At 37.6% G+C, this 17528-nt stretch overlaps 1 long non-coding RNA gene across 1 annotated transcript in view; it reads left to right on the forward strand.

The window, feature by feature from the left end:
* LOC141582687 (uncharacterized) overlaps positions 1–17528 on the forward strand; it is a 112548-nt gene that overhangs the window by 9362 nt on the left and 85658 nt on the right. Inside the window, exon 2 of the long non-coding RNA XR_012515570.1 lies at positions 2856–2995. This is a non-coding gene — a long non-coding RNA (uncharacterized LOC141582687). The remainder of the gene's footprint in view (positions 1–2855; positions 2996–17528) is intronic.

Consider the following 17528-nt stretch of genomic DNA (forward strand, 5'->3'; position numbering starts at 1 on the left):
ATATTTAGTTGATGTCTAAACCTTGAGTTTTAAAGTGAAAAGAAACATCTTTATTCTATAAAACATTGAATGGCATAATTGAGATTTGGAGTTTTAGTAAATGCTCTCAGAGGTGCAAACTAATAGAAATGATTTAAAAGTAAAGAGGTTATGTGAAGTTTAAGAATTTAGACACAATAGGCAGTATTAGTTTTATAGTGAGTTTTTCCTTTCTATGTGTTTAGCATTATAATACTGATAATTGACAAATAAAATATTTTGTATCATAGGATGTTTCTGTTCAGGTATTTAATGTGTTTCTCAGATTGTAAGAAACTTTTCCTCCATTAGAATAAATTGCTTTCCCAACTCACACACCAATAGTTCCACTTTGAAGTGTTCCCACTTTTGAAGAAATATGTTGAAGAAAACAATCTGGCTGATTGAGCAGAAAGAGGTTGATGAATAGCCAAGTGAAAACGGCACCCGTAGCCATGTAAATTTACATGGTGTTTACAGGAAAATAATTGAAAATAATTCCAAAATCAAGAAAATGATCTTCACGCAGCACATTCTATGGCCCACATAACCTAGTAAGCCATTCTGCTTGTCAAGACAATTTTCTGAATTCTTATGGATGACTTACATATGTTATGGGGATATGTGGTAAGTGTCTTCTGTCCTCAACAAAACTATTAAGGCCCATAAGAAGGATATTAAGCTAATAATAAAATATTTAAAAAATTATTTTAAAGTATCTCAGAGGAATGTGTCTGAGATTTTTTTTTTTTTTAATTTCAGCTTTTATTTTAGATTCAGAAGGTAAATGTGTTAGATTGTTACAAGGGTGTATTTGACCCAGGTAGTGAGCATAGTACCCAATAGGTCGTTTTCAACATAGGCTTTCCTCCCTTCCTCCCTCCTCTAGCAGTCTGCAGTATCCCCTCACCCCATGTTTATGTGTATATTTTCTCAGTGTTTGGCTCCTTACTTACAATAAAATATATGAAGTATTTGTTTTTTCTGTCTTTGTGTTGATTCACTTAAGATAATGTCCTCAAGCTCCATCCATGTCACTTCAAAGGATATGATCTCATTCATTTTTGGGGCTGTGTATCATATTTTATTTATCCAGTCCACCATTGATGGGCACCTAGGCTGATTCCCTGTCTTTGCTATTGTGAATAGCACTGAAATGAACATATGAGTGCATATTCTTGTTGATATAATGATCTATGTTTCTTTGGGTATATATCCAGGGTATTACTTTATTCTCACATTACTATAAAAAACTACATGATTCTGGATAATTTATAAAGAAAAGAGGTTGAATTGAATTACAGTTCCACAGGCTATAGAGTAAGCATGGCTGGAGAGGCCTCAAGATGCTTACAATTATGGCAGAAAACAAAGAGGAAACAGGCACGTCTTACATGGCCAGAGGAGGAGGAAAAGAATGAATGGAAAGTTGTCACACACTTTTAAACAACCAGGTCTTGTGAGAACCCACTAACTATCATGATAACAGCAAGGGGGAAATCCACCCTCATGATTCACTTACCCCCACCAGGCCCCTCCTCCAACATTTGGGTTCACAATTTGACATGAGATTTGGATGGCGGCACAGTTCAAACCATATCATCCAGTAATCAAATTCCTGAGTTTAGTGGTAGCTCTGTTTTAAGATCTTTGAGAAATATCAAACTAGTTTGATATTTTGAGAAATATCAAACAGTGGCTACACTAATTTATATTCCTGCAGGCAGTGTATAAGCATTCCCTTTTCTCTGCAGCTTCATCAGCAACTGTTGTTTTTTGACTTTTTATTGATAGCCATGCTGACTGGTGTGAGGTAGTATTTCACTGGTTTTGATTTGCATTTCTCTAATGGTTAGTGAGTTTAAGCATTTTTCATACATTGGTTGGCCACATGTGTATCTTATTTTGAAAAGTATTCATGTCCTCTGCTCACTGTTTAATGGGGTGATTTGATTTTTGTTTATTGAATTCTTTAAGCTTCTTATAGATCCTATAGACTTTTGTAAGGTGTGTAGTTCGTGAATATTTTCTCCTATTCTGTATGTTGTCTGTTTACTCTGTTAATTGTTTCTTTTGCTGTGCTGAAGCTCTTTTGTTTAATTAGGTCTGGCTTCATTTTTTATTGAAATTGAAATTGCTTTTGGGAACTTGGCCATAAATTCTTTGCCAAAGCCTATATTGAGAAGGATATTTTCTAGTTTTTTTTTCTATAATTTTTATAATTTGATATCTTACATTTAAAATTTTAATTCAGTTTGAGATTGATTTTGTACGTGATGAAGTGCAGGTATCTAGTTTAATTCTTCCACATATGGCTAGCCAGTTATCCCAGCAGCATTTATTGATGAGGAAGTTTTTCCCCATTGCTTGTTTTTGTTGGCTTTGTTGAAGATCAGATGGTTGTAGATGTGAAGCTTTATTACTCAGATTTTTTTTTTCTGTTCCATTGATCTCTGTGTCTGCCTTCATATCACTATCACCTTATAGCATAGTTCAAGTCAGGTTATGTGATGCCTCTGGCTTTCTTCTTTTTGCTTATTATTTGGGCTCTTTTTTTGGTTCCATATGAATGTTCATGTTTTTTTCTAATTATGTGAAATTGTCTTTGGTAGTTTGATAGGAATTGAATATAATCTGTAGATTATTTTGGAAAGTATAGCCATTTAAATAATATTGGTTCTTCCAATCCATGAGCAACTGAAGGTATTTCCATTCGTTTGTGTCATCTCTGATTTTGTTTGGTACTGTTTTGTAGTTCTCCTTGTAGAAATTATTCATCCCCTTGGTTAGCTGTGCTTTTACATATTTCAATTATTTATTTCTTTATTTATTTTTAGATGGAGTTTCACTCTTCTTGCCCAGGCTGGAGTGCAATGGTGTTATCTTGACTCACCGCAACCTCTGTCTCCCGGGTTCTAGCGACTGTCCTGCCTCAGCCTTCCAAGTAGTTGGGATTACAGGCTCTTATTATTTTGAGGTATGTTCTTTTGTTTCATAGTTGAAAGTTTTTATTATGAATGGATGTTGGATTTTATCAAAAGCCTTTTCTACATCTACTGAGATGATCATATGGTTTTTTATTTTAATTTTGTGTGGTGAATCACATTTTTGACTGCATATACTGAATGAACCTTGGATCTCGGGAATAAAACCGACTTGATCGGCCCAGTGTGGTGCCTCATGCCTGTAATTCCATCACTTTGGGAGACCAAAGCAGGTGGATCATGAGGTCAGGAGATTGAGACCATCTTGGCTAACACAGTGAAACCCTGTCTCTACTAAAAATACAAAAAATTATTCGGGCATGGTGGCATTCACCTGTAGTCCCAGGTACTCAGGAGGCTGAGGCAGTAGATTAGCTTGAACCTGGGAGGTGAAGGTTGCAGTGAGCCACGATTGTGCCACTGCACTGCAGACTGGGTGACAGAGCAAGACTCTGTCTCAAAAAAAAGAAAAAAAAAAAAACCTATGTGATCATCGGGAATTAACTTTTTAATGTGGTTCTGGATTCAATTTACTAGTATTTTATTGTATATTTTTGCATCTATGTACACCAGAAATGTTGGTCTGAAATTTTCTTTATTCATTGTGTCTCTGCCAGATTTTGGTATTAAATTGATGCTGGCTTCATAGTAATTTGGGAGGAGTTCCTCATCATCCATTTCTTGGAATAGTTTTGGTAGGATTTGGACCAGTTTTTCTTTGTACGCATGTTAGAATTTTGTTGTGAATTCATCTGCTCCAGGGCTTCTTTGGGTTGGTAGGATTTTATTATTATTGATTCAACTTCAGAGCTCAATATTTGTCTATTCAGTGTTTCAGTCTCTTCCTGATTCAATCTGGAGAGACTGTGTGTTTCAGGAATTTATCCCTTTCCCATAGATTTTCTAATTACTATGCACAAGTTTGTTCATAGTTTTCTAGAAGGATCTTTTGTATATCTATGGGATTAGTTGTCTTGTCATCTTTGTCATCTCTGATTGTACTTTTGGGTATTTTGTCTTTTCTTTTTTGTTAATATAGTTAGACATATATCATTGATCTTATTCGTGTTTTAAAGAATCCACTCTTGGTTTCATTGGTCTTTTGCAGGGATTTTTGCATCTCAAGAGCATTCAGTTCTCTAATTTTAGTGCTTTCTTTTCTTCTGCTAGCTTTGAGGTTGCTTTGTTGTTTTATTTCTAGTTTCTTTAGGTGCAAAGTTAGCTTGTTAATTTGAGATCTTTCTAACTTCTTGATGAAGGGGTTTACAGCTATAAACTTTCAAATTAACAATGCTTTTGCTGTATCCTCAAGATTTAGGTAAGTTATGTTCATGATTGTCAAATATTTTTCTTTTATTTCAACCTTAATGTGATGTTGACCAAGGAGTTACTCAGGAATGAGTTAATTTCCATGTATATTCATAGTTCTGATATATCTTCTTGACATTGATCTCTATTTTAATTGCATTATGGTCTGAGAATATGCATGATATGATTTCAGTTTTTTGAATTGATTGAGTCTTGCTTTATGACTGAGAATGTGGCCAATTTTAGAAAAAGTTCCATATGTATTTAAGAGGAATGTATACCTTTTGGTTGTTTGATAGAGTGTTCTGTAGATGTCTATTAAGTCCAACTGGTAGAGTGTTGAGTTTATATCTAATTTCTTTTGCCTCAGTGATCTGTCTAATGCTATCAGTGGGGTGTTGAAGTCTCCCACTGTTATTGTGATTCTTTAATTCCAAGAAGTTGTTTTTTAAATCTCAGTGCTCCAATGTTGGATGTTTATATATTCAGCGTAGGTAGTTAAAGCTTCTTGTTAGATTGTACCCTTTATTATTATGTAATGCTCTGCTTTATCTGTATTAATATTTATTGGTTTAAAGTCTATTGTATCTGATATAATAATAACTTCTCTTCTTATTTTTTTTTCCATTTGCATGATAAATCTTTTTCTATCCTTTTACTTTTAGCCTGTGGGTGTCATTACAAGTAAGATGGGTCTCTTGAAAATAACAGATGGTTGGGTCTTTTCTTTTTCTCCAGCTTGCCACTCTGTCTTTCAAGCAGGGCATTCAGCCCATTTACATTTAAGGTTATTATTGATATGTGTGATTTTAATCCTGTCACCGTGTTGTTAGCTGATTGTTATGTAAACTTGGTTGCATAGTTACTTTATAGTGCCTGTGAACTATGTGCTTAAGTGTGTTTTTGTGGTAGCAGGTGTCATTATTTTTGTTCCCTGTTTAGCACCCCTAAGAACCTCTTCTAAAGCTGGTCTAGTTGAAACATTCCCTCAGCTTTTGCTTGTGTGAGAAGAATTTTATTTCTCCTTTACTTATGAAGATTAGTTTGGCAGGATATGAAACTCTTAGTTGGAATTTATTTTCTTTAAGGATACTGAAAATTGACCTTTCATCCCTTCTGGCTTGTAAGGTTTCTGCTGAAAGGTTTTCTCCTAGCCTAGTGGCACTTCCTTTTTATGTGCCCTGTCCCTTTCTCTAGCTGCCTTTAAGATTTTTGTTTGCTTGCATTCTCTTTCATGAATCTGATGATTATGTGCTTTGTGGATGGTCATCCTACATAGTATCTAGCCCGGGTTCTCTCTGTTAGTTGGATTTCCATGACAAACTCTATAATGATTAGCAAAATATTCATGAACTATGTCCTCAAACATATTTTCCAAGTTGGCAATTTTCTTTTCTCCCTCAGGAATGCTGATGAGTCAGAGATTTGGTCTCTTTATGTAATCTCATACATCGCAGAGGTTTTGTTTATTATTATTTTTATTTCATTGCAACTATTATTTTAGATTCAACTGGTCCATGAGCAGGTTTGTTACATGGGGCATGTCATGGGGGTTTGGTGTACAGAAAATATCATCACCCAGGTAATCAGCATAGTATCCCATAGGTGGTTTTTCAATACTCACACTTTTTCTTTTTTTTTTTTTTTTTGATTTTTTATTTTATTTTATTTTATTTTATTTTATTTTATTTTATTTTATTTTTTTATTGTATTTTAGGTTTTGGGGTACATGTGATGAACATGCAAGATTGTTGCATAGGTACACACATGGCAGTGTGCTTTGCTGCCTTCCGTCCCCTCACCTGTATCTGTCATTTCTCCCCATGCTATCTCTTCCCACCTCCCCACCCCCCCGCCCCTCCCCCATTTCCCCCCAACGGACCCCAGTGTGTAGTGCTCCCCTCCCTGTGTCCATGGGTTCTCATTGTTCAACACCCGCCTATGAGCGAGAATATATGGTGTTTGATTTTCTGCTCTTGTGTCAGTTTGCTGAGAATGATGGTTTCCAGGTTCATCCATGTCCCTACAAAGGACGTGAACTCATCATTTTTGATGGCTGCATAATATTCCATGGTGTATATGTACCACATTTTCCCTATCCAGTCTATCATCGTTGGGCATTTGGGTTGGTTCCAGGTCTTTGCTATTGTAAACAGTGCTGCAATGAACATTCGTGTGCACGCATCCTTGTAGTAGAATGATTTATAATCCTTTGGATATATACCCAGTAATGGGATTGCTGGGTCAAATGGGATTTCTATTTTTAGGTCCTTGAGGAATCGCCACACTGTCTTCCACAATGGTTGAATTAATTTACATTCCCACCAACAGTGTAAAAGTGTTCCTATTTCTCCACATCCTCTCCAGCATCTGTTGTTTCCCGATTTTTTAATGATCGCCATTCTAACTGGTGTGAGATGGTATCTCAATGTGGTTTTGATTTGCATTTCTCTGATGACCAGTGATGATGAGCATTTTTTCATATGTTTGTTGGCCTCCTGTATGGCTTCTTTTGTAAAGTATCTGTTCATATCCTTCGCCCGTTTTTGAATGGGCTTGTTTGTTTTTTTCTTGTAGATCTGCTTTAGTTCTTTGTAAATTCTGGATATCAGCCCCTTGTCAGATGGGTAGGCTGCAAAAATTTTTTCCCATTCTGTTGGTTGCCGATTCACTCTGCTGACTGTTTCTTTTGCCGTGCAGAAGCTGTGGAGTTTGATTAGGTCCCATTTGTCTATTTTGGCTTTTGTTGCCATTGCTTTTGGCGTTTTGGTCATGAAGTCCTTGCCTACACCTATGACTCACACTTTTTCTACCATCAACCATCAAGTAGGCTCCAGTGTCTGCTGTTCCCTTTGAGTCCATGTATATTCAATGTTTAGCTTCTCCTTATAAGCGAGAATATGCAGTATTTGGTTTTCTGTTTTTGTGTTAATTTACTTAGATGAATGGCTTCCAGCTCCATTGTTGCTGCAAATGACACGATTTAATCATTTTTTATGAATCTGTAGTATTCCATTATGTACATGTTTGCCATAGCTAACCCAGAGTTAGAACCTAAGCAACGCCATCTTAAACCCTGTACCCTGCAAGAACCAAGAAAAACGGTTTTTCCAAAAATAAGTTGTAACTGCTGCCCCATTCCCTTTGTGATAACTGCTTGCTGCCCTGTTTTCCTAGCAATAACTGCTGACCTTGGCTTCTGTGAAAAATAGCTAGCTTGCTCTGCATAACACTGATTGCAAAAAAAGAACCCCATGCCCCACCAGGATGTGGGTTTTCTGCTTAAAACCCTTGTTCCCCCTGAGCTTGGCGACACAGATTGGAAAGACACTAGTCCTCCGTGGTCGCCAGCAATAAATGACCCTCTGAATTGGCTTACTTTGGTCTCAGTGGTGATTCTGTACCCTCTTAGTTGCAATACATGTACCACATTTTCTTTATTCAGTCCACTATTAGTAAGCATCTAGGTTGAATCCATGTCTTTGCTCTTTTGAGTAGTGCTGTGATTCACATATATGTGCATGTGTCTTTATGGTAGAATTATGTATATTTCTTTGGGTATATTGCTAGTAGTGGAATTGCTGGGTCGAATGTTAGTTCAGTTTTAAGTTCTCTGAGAAATCTATTCTTCACTATGGCTATACTTATTTCCATTCCCACCAGCAGTGTATAAATATTCCATTTTCTCTGTAACTTTACCATCGTCTGTTATGTTTTGACATTTTAATAATAGCTATAGTGACTGGTTTGAGGCAATATATTTTTGTGGTTTTGTGATTAGTGATGTTGCATATTATTTTATAGGTTTGTTGGCTACGTGAATGTCTTCTTTTGAGAAGTGTCTGTGTCCTTGGCCCATTTACTAATTTTTTTTTTTTTTTTTTTTTGCCTGTTGATTTGCTTAAGTTACTTATAGATTCTGGATATTATATGTTTTTCAGATACATAGCTTGCAAATATATTCTTAAATTTTATAAGTTGTCTTTTTAACCTATTTATAATTTCTTTTGCTTTGTAGAAGCTCTTTAGTTTAATTACGTCTTCTCAATTTTTGTTTTTGTTGCAATTGCTTTTGGAGTCTTTGTCGTGAGATCTTTGCCAGGTCTGATATTCAGAGTGGTCTTTCTTAGACTTTCCTCAAGGGTTTTTGTTGTTTTAGGTCTTTACATTTAAGTCTTTAATCCTTGATTTGATTTTATATATAGTGAAATGTAAGGGTCCAGTTTCAATCTTCTGTATATGGCTAGCCATCACCATTTATTGAATAAGGATTCATTTCCACATTGTTTGTTATTGCCAACTTTGTCAAAGATCAGATGGTTGTAGGTGTGTGACTTAATTTCTGGGTTCTCTAACCTGTTCCATAGTTCTATGTGTTTGGCTTTTTTTTTTTTTTTTTTTTTTTTAAATCAGTAGCAAGCTGTTTTAGTTACTGTATTCTTATAGTATAGTTTCAAGCTGGGTAGTGTGATACCTCCAACTTTGTTTCATTTGCTTAGGATTGCTTTGTATTTGGGCTCTTTTTGGGTTTTAAATAAGTTTCAGAATTTTCTAATTCTGTGAAGAATACTATTGGTAGTTGGATAGGAGTAGCATTGAATCTGTAAATTACTTTTGGCTGTATGATCACTTTTACATTGATTTTTCCTATTTATGAGCTTGCAATATTTTTCCAATTGTGTGTGTCATTTCTGATTTCTCTCAACAGTGTTGCTTCATCATTTTTGTTTAAGAGATCTTTCACATCTCAAGTTAACTGTATTTCTAGGTATTTCATTCTTTTGGTGTATATTGTAAATAGGATTGCATTTTTGATTTGGCTCTGAGTTTGGACATCATTAGTGTATAGAAATGCTACTGACTTTTTAAAAAAATTATTGTGATGAGTGAAGTAATTATATTTTGGAACACATAAAAATTATATAAAATTATATTAAAAATTAATATATTAATAATAAACTAATATACATTTATACCTACAAAATATAGGAAGTAGAAAAAAGCTTTAGTAAACAAATATTTTTTTAAAAATTTATTTTATTTTTTATGATACTTTAAGTTCTGGGGAACATGTGCAGATTGTATAGGTTTGTTACATAGGTATACATGTGCCATGGTGGTTTGCTGCATTCATTGCCCCGTCATCTATATTAGGTATTTCTCCTAATGTTATCTCTCCCCAATCCGCCCACCCCCTGCTATTCCTCCCCTAACCCCCACTCCCACTGACAGGCCCTGGTGTGTGATGTTCCTCTCCCTGGGTCCATGTGTTCTCATTGTTCAACACCCACTTATGAGTGAGAACATGTGGTGTTTGGTTTTCAGTTCTTGTGTCAGTTTGCTGAGAATGATGGTTTCCAGCTTCATCCAGATCCCTGCAAAGGACGTGAACTCATCCTTTTTTATGGCTGCATAGTATTTCATGGTGTATATGGGACACATTTTCTTTATCCAGTCTATCATTGATGGGCATTTGGGTTGGTTCCAAGTCTTTGCTATTGTAAACAGTACTTCAGTAAACATACATATGCATATTTATAATGGAATGTTTTATATTCCTTTGAGTATATACCCAGTAATGGGATTGCTGGGTCAAAAGGAATCTCTATTTCTAGATCCTTGAGGAATCCTCACACTGTCTTCCACAATGGTTGAAAAAATTTACATTCCTACCAACAGTGTAAAATCATTCCTATTTCTCCACATCCTCTCTAGCATCTGTTCTGCCCTGATGTTTTGATAATCGCCATTCTAACTGCAGTGAGACAGTATCTCAATGTGGTTTTGATTTGCAGAAATGCTACTGACTTTTTACATGTATTTCGTATCCTGAAACTTTGCTGAAGTTGTTTCTAAGATCTAGGAGCATTTGGGCAATGACTATGGAGTTTTCTAGATATAGAATTGTATCATATGCTATGAGAGACAGTTCAGCTTTCTATTTGGATGCCTTTGCTTTCTTTCTCTTGCCTGATTGCTCTGGCTAGGACTATCAGTAGTATGTTTAAGAGGAATGGTGAGAGTGGGCACTTTTGTCTTGTTTAACTTCTCCAAGGGAATGCTTCCAGCTTTCGTCAATTCAGAATGATGTTGGCTGTGGGATTTTCATAGATGGCTCCTATTATTTGGAGGTATATATCTTCAATCTCCAGGATTTTCCATTTTTAATATGAACGGATGCTGAAATTTATTGAAAGCCTTTTCTGTATCTGTTGAGATTATCACATTACTTTTGTTTTTAGTTCCGTTTCTGTGACAAATTACATTTATTGATTTGGGTATCTTGAACCAACCTTACATTCCAGAGACGAGGCCTACTCGATCATGGTGGATTTTGATGTGCTGCTAGATTCAGTTTACTTGTATTTTCTTTAGGACTTTTGCATATATTTTTATCAAGGATATTGGCCTGATTTTTTTTTTTTCATTAGGATTCTGCTAGTTGTTTGGTATCACAATGATGCTGGCCTCTTAGAATGAGTCAGGGTAGATTCCCTCCTCAATTTTTTAGAATAGTTTCAGCAGGGTTGGTACTAGGTCTTTATATGTCTGGTAGACTTTGGCTGTGAATCTGTCTGGTCTATTGCCTTTTCTGGTTGGTAGGATTTTTTATTACAGATTCAATTTCAGAATTTATTAGTGGTGTGCTCATGGTTTCAGTATCTTCCTGCTCCAAGATTGGGAGATTATGTGTTCCCAGAAATTTATACATTTCTTATAGATTTACTAGTTATAGTGTGAAGAGGTATTCCTAATAGTCTCTGAATGTATTTTGTATTTCTGTGGGGTCAGTAGTAATGTCCCTTATTTCATTTCTGATTGTGTTTATTTGGATATTCTCTTTTCGTGTGTGTGTATCTAGAATTCTAGCAATCTTATTTTTTTTTCAATAAAACCACAGTTTTTGGTTTTGTTGATCTTTCATATGCTTTTCCACATCTCAATTTTGTTCAGTTTAGCTCTGATTTCAGATTTTTCATTTCTCCTGCTTGTTTGAGGTTAGCTTGCTCTTGCTTTTCTAGTTCCTTTAGGTGCAATGTTAGATAGTTAATTTGAGATATTTCTGACTTTTTTTGTGGGCATTTAGTGCTTTAAACTTTATTTTTAACAGTGTTTTAACTGTGTCCCATACAGTCTAGAATGTTTTATGGTTTTTTTCCAATCTATTTTACAGAATTTTTATATTTCTGCCTTAAGTTAATTGTTTATTCAAAAGTCATTCAGGAACAGTTTCTTTGGTTTCCATTTAATTGCATGATTTTGAGAGATCTTGGTGTTTCTTTTTTTTTTATTGAGCTGAAAGTATGGTTTGTATGATTTCATTTTTTTTTTAATTTGTAGAAAATTGATTTGTGAAAAGAATACCATATTCTTTGTAGGGACATGGATGGAGCTAGTGGCTATTATTCTTAGGAAACTAACACTGGAACAGAAAACCAAATACTGCATGTTTTCACTTACAAGTGGGAGCTAAATAATAAGAACACATGGACACAGAAGGGAACAACACACACTGCTGCCTTTTGGAGGGAGGAGTTTTGGAGGAGTGAGAGAATAATAATAATTAATAATAATAATATTAGTAAACTAATGAGTACTAGGCTTAATACTTGGGTGATGAAGTAATCTATACAAAACAAACAAACAAACAAACAAACAAACAAAAACCTCCATGACACAAGTTTACCTTTGTAACAAACCTGCACTTGTAACCCTAAACCTGAATTAAAACTTAAAAAAAAAAAAACAAAAAAAAAACTGCTTGATGGCTGAGTGTGGGTTTGATTTTAGAGTATGTGCTACGTGCAGATGAGAATAATGTATATTCAGTTGTTTTAGGCTGGAGATTCCTGTAGATGTCTATTTGGTCCATTTGGTTAATTGTCAACCACATATTTTTGTTAGTTTTCTGTACCAATCATGTGTCTAATACTGTCAGTGGAATGTTAGAGTGTTTCACTATTATTGTATGACTATCTAAGTCTCTTCATAGGTCTCAAAAAACTTGTTTTATCGATCTGGGTGTTCCTCTGTTGGGTGTATATGTATTTAGAATATTTAAGTCTCCTTGTTGCATTGAACCCTTTATCATTAAATAATGCATTTCTTTGTCCTTTTTGATTCTTGTGGTTTAATGTTTGTTTTCTCTGAAATTAGAATAGAAACTCATGCACTTTTATGTTTTCTGTTTGCTAAATCTTTTATCATCCCTTTACTTTGAGTCTATCGTTGTTCTTTCATGTGAGATGGGTATCTTGAAGACAGTGTACAGTTGGATCTTGCTTCTTAACCCAACGTGCCACTCTGTGCCTTTTCAGTGAGGTGTCTAGCCTGTTTTTGTTCAAGGTTAATATTAATATTTGGAGATTTGTCCTCATGTTGTTGGTGGATTGTTATCTGGTTTTGCTTGTGCATTTGCTTTATAGTGTCCATCGTCTATGTACTTGAGTGTGCTTTGGGGGGGGGCAGTAATGGTCATTTTTTTTCTTCATATTTAGCATATCCTTAAGGAACTCTTTTATGATGGGTTTGTCAATATCAAATTCCCTCAGCATTTGCTTATGTGAAAAAACTTTATTTCTTTTTGGCTTGTAAAACTTAGTTTGGCTGGATACAAAATTGTTGGTAGGAATTTCTTTGCATTCGGGATGCTGGATATAGACCCTCAATCTTTTCTGGCTTGTGGGATTGAGGTCTGCTGTTATCCTGATGGGGCTCCCATTGTAGGTGACCTGCTCCTTCTCTCTAGCTGCCTTTAATATTTTCTCTTTCACTTTGACTTTAGAGAATCTGATGACTATGTGTCTTTGTGTATTTTGAGTTGTTGTCTTGTTTAGTATCTCCCAGAGTCTCTCTAAATTTTCAGAATTTGAATGACATCCTCTCTAAAGAGGTTGTGAAAATTATTATGGACAATATTATCAAATATTTGTTTTAAGTTGCTTTCATGCTCTCCCTGTCTGCTCTGCTCTCTCTCTCAGACACTTGTGAGTAATAGGTTTGGTCTCTATATAATCCACTATTTCTCAAAGATTTTTTCATTTTTTTTGAAGTTATATTTTCTCTATTTTTGTCTGAGTTAATGCAAATAACTGGCATTCGAACTTTGAGATTATTTCCTCAGTTGGTCTATTCTGTTGTTAATGCTTTCAATTGTGTTATGAAATTACTGTACTGTGTTTTTTCAGTTCTATGAGCTCAGGTTTGGATCTTTCCTAAGATAACTATCTTGTGTTTCATCTCTTGAATCATTTTATTGGATTCCTTATATTTCCTTGGAATGGATTGCAACTGACTCCTGAATATCAACTATCTTTGTTGTCATCTAGGTTCTAAATTTGATGTCTGTAATATCTGCCATTTCATTCTGGTTGAGAAGCATTGCGGTGGATCTATTGCAGTTGTTTGGAGGTAAGGACGCACACTGGCTTTTATTAGAGTTGCCAGAATTCTTGTCCTGGTTGTTTCTCATCTGTATGGGCTGTTGTTCCTTTAACTGTGGTGTAATTTTTTTTTTTTTTTTTTGAGACAGAGTCTCACTCCGTCGCCAGGCCTCAGGCTGTAGTGCAGTGGCACAATCTTGGCTCATTGCAACCTCTGCCTCCCAGGTTCAAGCAATTCTCCTGCCTCAGCCTCCTGGGTATCTGAGACTACAGATGCACACCACCATGCCCAGCTAATTTTTATATTTTTAGTAGAGACAGGATTTCACCATGTTGGCCAGGATGGTCTTGATCTCTCGATCTCGTGATCTGCCAGCCTCAGCCTTTCAGAGTGCTGGGATTACAGGCTTGAGCCATATCACCCAGCCAGTGTAATTTGATTATAGTCAGTTGGTTTCATTTCTGGATGTTTTCAGAGGGCTGAAGCTTTGCGTAAGCTCTTTATCTGCGGCTGAATTCTTCCCCTTGAACGGACAGGGAGGATGTCTTAACATAGTATTTTCATGATTGAAGTTTGACCTAATAGCTGGCACTTAAATGTAATCCCTGGTAGACATGTTCTTACTCAGCCATGTGGCTCTGTGTTACTTGCTCATGTTAGCAACCCTGTACCCTGTAGATGCTCTGAGTGTGTATGCTCCTCTTTCTCTCAAGTGCTGGCCTCAGATCTCAGCTTGGTACTCCCAGGCTGCATATTTTGGCACTGGATCAGGCTCAGGCTTTTAATTCACTTCCCATCTTAAGGGCTGCATGGTTGGGGACCTTGGCAGTGGCAATGACAGAGACCCTTTCACTTGTTTCTTGTCTCTTTCATATGAGAATATATATTCTGTTTTGTTGGGTAGAGTGTTCCTTAGATGGATGTTGAATCCACTTTGTCAAGTATCACGTTCAGGTCCAGAATATCTTTCTTAGTATTCTTCCTCAATGATCTGTCCAATACTGTCAGTGGGGTGTTGAAGTCTCCCACTAATATTGTGTGGTTATCTAAGTCTCTTCATGAGTCTCTAAGAGCCTGTTTTATGAGTCTGGCTATTTCAGTGTTGAGTGCACATTGGCTTAACCCCAGAGAAAGGCAGAGCTGCTGCCTATTAGAATAATCAGCCTGGGGTGGGGTGGCTGCATTGCTGACCTATAATAGGGAGCTCTGCCTGGTGAAAAGAATGTTCGGTGGTGGGCTCATGGGGAAGACAGTCTGGCCCCTTCTCTATAGGATGGCTGTGACATGCTGGATTTTGAATAAAGAACTCAGACTCTTTGTTCCTTCCCCAGCCTGGAGGGAGAAAGGGTGGATACTGCTGCAGCATCAGTGACAGAGGGGCTGTGAGTTATCTCTGGGAACTCCACCCCAGGGAGACATGAAGCCACTGCTAATGAAAATGTTCAGCTGAAGGATCTGAGCATCTGTATTGCTGACCCAAGCCAGGTGCCCTGTCTAATGAAGAGCAGGGTTTCAGAGGCTCAGTGAAGGGAGACTGGCCTCCAGTATGGGAGCTGTGGCATGCTGTCAGTGCAAACAAAGCAATTTGAAGGCTCATTGTTCATTCCCCAGCTTGAGAACAGCAAAGGTAATACCATTGCAATGACGATGGTCGAGTCCATGGATTGTCTCTGGCATTTCCTCCTCACAGAAATGCAGAGATGCCATTAACTGAAGTGATAAGCTCAATGCAGGGCTTCTATGTTGTGGGCTCATGTCAGAAGGTTGTGCCCACTGAGGAATAGAAGGAGGCAGGAATCTGCATGAAAAATAGTCTGGCCACCTTTCCATAATGCAGCTGTGGTGTGCTAGAGGCCCATGATAGTTCTTGGGTTCTATACCCTCTTCCCAGCTTGAAGGCAGTAAGGATGGGGCTGTGCGAGTGGCAAAAATGTCAGACTTGTTTGTTACTTCTGGGAGTCCTGTCCCAGAGAGATGCAGAGCTGCTACTGGCTTAAGTGTTCCAGTGAGGGTGTGGTGGCTATGCTGGGGTTTCAGGACAGTGGGCTTTGCCTGGCAAGATGTATCATAGACAAGGCCTGTAGTGTGTCTTCTCCTTTGTACTGTAGATGCAGCTCCTATCCTTGGACCATGCAAGACGCCTGGCCTCCCTTGTTGGAGAAGCTGTGGTCGAGGATGCCAGAGTACTTAAGAGTGTAAGGCCCTTGGGACTTTATGCCAGATTCTGTGGTAACCTTTCCCAGATTCCACACAGTTCTCCATGTTAGTCCGAATGTCCCCAGGAAAGGGGGTCAGGGGAGATCTCCTGTGCACAGGATTGCAAAGGTCTGTTGCAAAAGTGTGTTTCTGGGGTCTCTTGCTCACTCAGCATTTCCCCATGGTTAGGAGCCTCCCTGGGCTCTGTGTCATTCCTGGGTAGGCAGCTATCTGGTTTTCCTCCTCCCTGCTCTCTGTGCATCATGATACTTCCATGATGAATCCTGATGTGACCTCCTGGGTGATCCCATTGAAAAGCTAGTGTTTACTGGCCATCCTATCTTCTCTGCATGAGAACAGTGCACACTAGCTGCTTCTAGTCAACCATCTTGACCTTAACCCATTTGTTCATTTTTTTTTCTTTATTTTTGTCTGAGTTGATTCAAAGAACTGGCCTTTGAGCTCTGAAATTCTTTCCTCAGCCTGGTTTATTCCACCATTAATACTTCTGATTATTTTATAAAATTCTTGTAGCGACTTTTTTAGATTTAAAAATTCAGTTTAGTTATTTCTCAAAATGACTATTTTATCTTTCAGATCTTAGATCATTTTACTTGATTTTTGGGATTTCTTAGATTGGGTTTTGACTTTTCCTTGAATCTCGAGCTTCCTTGGTTTCCATATTCTGAATCCTCTGTCATTTCAATCATTTCAGACTGGTTAAGAACCATCGCTGGGAAGCTAGTGGCTCATTTTGTAGTAAGTGGACCTCTGTGTTTCGAGCTAAGTGGACACTCTGGCTTTTTGGTTTGCCAGTGTTCTTTCACTGATTCTTTCTCAATTGGCAAGATGGTACTTTAATGGTAGCATAAGTTGAGTATAGTCCATTGGCTTCATTTCTGGGAGCTTTCAGAGAACAAGGGCTCTGTACAGAATATGTGAGTGAACACTTGCACTTGGTTTTCACAGGTGTATATTTTAGCAGGATACATTTTTGGTGCTATAGTTTGGTCTGTGACCCAGTAGATGGCACTTAAGAGTAATGGCTGGTGTCTAGGTCAATACCCAACTGTAGGGTGGCTCTGTACTTGCTAATGTGCACAGGTATACTCTGCTATGAAATTTGAGAGAGAAAGACAGCTCTTTATCAGATCTGCTCCTGTGTCTTAGGGAAGCCCCCTTTAATCACTGGTCGTCTACCAACATTTATTTCATTAGGTGTTTAGGGCCGCAGGTTCCCCCTGGGCAGAGGCTGTGGCTGGGAAATATGCCACACTTTTTGTCCACTGAACCAGCCCTGTAGAGGGAAGTATGCCCTGCTCCCACCCAGTTCAGGAGCCAATGTGTCTCATCCCTCTCAGTACTGTAAGGGTGAGGTTCCTCTCATGACCCAACTGCTGGTCACAGATTTCATCTCCATACTCCTGAGTTTTATGCTGTAGCCCTGGGGGTATTGGATGTCTCATAGCTTGGGTTTGAGATCAGGCTGCTATGGTGTAATCTGATTTACTCCTGGGTCACCAGAAAAGTACTCAGGTATAGCAGTGCATTCGGGCTGTGCGATGGGAGCTGAGCTGTGCACCTACTCCTGGAAGGCATCTAGGCATGGAACTTAGGAGGGGCTGATGAGCAGCAGGG

This window comes from Saimiri boliviensis, chromosome X (genome assembly GCF_048565385.1).
Source record: "Saimiri boliviensis isolate mSaiBol1 chromosome X, mSaiBol1.pri, whole genome shotgun sequence".
NCBI classification, from domain to species: Eukaryota; Metazoa; Chordata; class Mammalia; order Primates; family Cebidae; genus Saimiri; species Saimiri boliviensis.